Below are 3,458 nucleotides of genomic sequence, written 5' to 3' on the forward strand. Positions count from 1 at the left end.
TAAAATCATTTCAATGCAAGACAGAAGATAAGATGAAATTTTTGGATGAAGTTGCTAAGGACATTGAGAAAGACATTGAAGGTTTAAAAGGTCAAATACAATCATATAGTCTTCATAATCATGATCATTATTTTCAGAAGCTTTCTATGGCAGAACACAAGGAGAGAGTGTTGCTTCCTTTCTCTTTCACGATTGAGGGAAAATACATTGTTATTGAAGATCAGTTTGCATAGCCAGAAAGTTACAAGAATCATCAAGCTGATCATGTATTTTGGGATCCTATAGCTAAATACATGGAAGAATTTTACTCTCCAGTTTTTCAGTTTTTCTATGAAGATTAGAGGCAATTTCAGTGGCAGTGGTCATCACAATATCATAGTGGCTCTGAACTCCGTTGCAGTCAAAAAACTCAAATATCAGATAAGACAAATGATTGGCTACATTGGAAATTTAACTTTGATTGAGCTGAAAGAAGTTTGAATTGATAGGGTAGGTAGGTAGGAAAATGCAAATAAGCTCAAGGTTGACTGAGCATTTTTAAGTAGATGTAGATTTCTTTCTCATACAGTGATCATCAAGCTTAAGCCTGAGGTGAAAGCTCAAGAAGCTGGAAAGGGATGTTTGTCAAGAAAATCTATGTTTTTCATAAAGAGGACAAAGCACTGGACCTGCATGTTCTTAGTGTACTACAGGGGCACACTATCCCAAGTGGAGCCACCTTTTATCACTCAAGAAAAAATATTTTAAATTCTGAACATCAATTTTTTAAATTTGTCAACGGGTTGGTGTCAGTTTGGGTCTAGTCTTTTCATCTTGTTTTAGAGTCTGGTTAAGAGTCTTGTTAGTATGTCACATGGGGTCAATTCTCTGTTTTAGTCTATCATTGGTCTCATATATCACATGCATATCATATGTCTAAACTCATTTCGAAGTTCATAGCGCAGAAATCCAGTGTAGGTGACTTCGTAGCGCAAAAATCTGATTTTGCACTAACTGCGCTACGAAATCAGGAATTCTTGTTGATCCATAGCAAATCTCACCTCAGATGTCATATTTACAAAAATCCAATGTATTTACATCAACAGTTGTTATCTTATACACTTTCCCTTGTCAAATTCAGCTGTGATTCGGTGGTTTTTGTCCAGTCTAGCATTTGTTCCCTCGACGGGCTGCTAGCCGCTTCACTTGCAGCCATGTATGCTTCTATTCTCGTTTTGAATGACGTTATAAAGTGGGATATTGGAAATAGGGTGAGCCATGCAAATATTCAAGCATCAAAGGCTGTTGCAGATATTATTCGAACCACATTAGGTCCCTGTTCTATGATGAAGATGCTACTTGATGTAGGAGGAGGCATCGTGGTTACAAATGTTGCAGGCATATCGTTTCAATGCTGAACCAGAGATAGTTCTGTTAGGGGTAAGATGTTCTATTGCTGCCCAAAATCTCAACAAATCCCAGTTTCTCCAAATCAAAGACGCCATTTTCCGATCTTTTACTTCCTCCCGAACACAAGCTCACAAAGTATTTTCTTCTCTGGAAATCAGTAAAGTAGCAGAGCATGGCGTCTACTGGCGATAGATTACACAAGGAAAGTCCCAACATACTCAGGGCAGGTTTCATGTTCGCCATTTTCATAGCCATTTTTGCAAGGTTTCGCATCATCTCCTGCAATGGGCTCTACGAAGATCAAGTCGGGGTCAAAGGTTGGCATCAGCAGTACATAGGCAAAGTAAAGCATGCAGTTTTCCATAGCCAGAAATCAGGGAGGAAGCATCTTATAGTGGCCACTGAAGAAAATGTGATTGCATCTCTTAATCTACGTAGAGGCAAGATATTTTGAAGACACGTGTTGGCAGAAACAGATGTCGTGGATGAAATTGACATTGCCCTTGGAAAATATATCATTACTTTGTCCAGTTCAGGAAGTGTTCTAAGAGCTTGGAACCTTTCGGATGGTCAGTTGGTATGGGAATCATTTTTGGAGGGCTCAAATTCTTCTAAGAGCCTTTTATCTGTACCGGCGGATTTAAAAAATGACAAGGAGGATGCTATTCTTTTTTATGGTAGAGGTTGGATAAATGTCGTGTCAGGCATTGATGGAGAACTACTTTGGCGAACAGACTTTTCTATTGGAAGTGAGAAAACTGAACTCAGCGTTGAAAGGATTGTTCTATCTCCTGATAGAGAAGGAATTTATGCAATAGGTTTTATTGGGAAATCAAGTGTGGCTGTTTGGGTAGTGAATCCTAGGAATGGGCAAATAATGAAACATGAAGTGGCAACCTATGATGGAGGCCTATCATTAGACAAGCTAACTGTGACAAAAGATACATTGGTTGCTTTGGATTCTGCAAGATCAACTATTATTACAAGTGGCATTACAAATGGAGAGCTGTCACTACATAAGACAACTCTTTTTAGTCTTTTTGAAGACTTTTCATCTGAGGCAGAACTCCTTCCATTAAAATTTGTAGGTGCTTTTGCATTAATATTTGCTTCACATATATTACTAATAAAAGTTGGAAATACTTGTAGTGAGCTTTATTTACTTGAGAAAGTAAGTGAACCAACTATTATTAGTGATGGCCTACTGTTATCACCAGAGCAGAAAGCATTTGCAGTGGTGCAACACCTAGACAACAACAGAGTTTCTTGACTATCATGCTGGATGATGGTCAAAATAATGAAATTTTGAGGGAGATTGTTGAACTAGATCCTCAAAGGGGTATCTTACAAAAGGTTTTTATAAATAACTATCTGCGTGTAGATATGTCTCATGGATTTAGGGCCTTGGTAACCGAAGAAGACCATTCTCTTGCATTATTGCAATAAGGTGAAATCGTTTGGAGCAGATTCAAAATACAACACTCATTCCAATGCTAAAGTTATCTCGATTCTCAGGTTCTTCAAAAATATTTCAGATAGCCAACAAGTGGTATTTAGCCAACAAGTTCTTGATGTTGATTACTTTCATTTCCAGATCATGCATATCTCTTATCAGATAAGAGAAGTAGATGAGGACCAGGGACCATTAAAGATACAGTAGAATATATTAGACATATTACAAGACTGTGTTATGGACAGTGATAATGTTTTGTTCGCTGGTCTCTCAGCGCTCCTATGCACTTTCAAAATGTAACTTGATTCAATATTATACCTTGGAGCAGAGAACAATTTCAACCTTTTTACAGTGAGGAAAAATAGCGATGCTACAACTGATGAAGAGAGAGGAAAATTGGAAGTTGTAGGTGAATACCACTTAGGAGATTTTGTTATATCTTATTAGGAATGGATCTCTTGTTATACGACTACTAGATTCAGGATCTAGCCAGATTCCTACAGTTATATTTGGAACAGTCAATGGTGTTATTGGTGTCATTGCATCTGTTCCTCGGGAGCAATATTTGTTTCTTGAAAAGTTGCAAGCAAATCTTGTCAAGGTGATCAAGGGAGTA

General features: G+C 37.8%; 1 pseudogene; it reads left to right on the forward strand.

Moving 5' to 3' along the window:
- The first annotated feature begins 1,561 nt into the window (after positions 1 to 1,561).
- On the forward strand, positions 1,562 to 2,886 carry LOC149192027 (uncharacterized; annotated as a pseudogene).
- The last annotated feature ends 572 nt before the right edge of the window (positions 2,887 to 3,458 follow it).

Source organism: Pinus tabuliformis, chromosome 2_2 (assembly GCF_031772625.1).
Source record: "Pinus tabuliformis cultivar Carrire ecotype Pingquan chromosome 2_2, CPIR1, whole genome shotgun sequence".
In the NCBI taxonomy this organism is placed as follows: Eukaryota; Viridiplantae; Streptophyta; class Pinopsida; order Pinales; family Pinaceae; genus Pinus; species Pinus tabuliformis.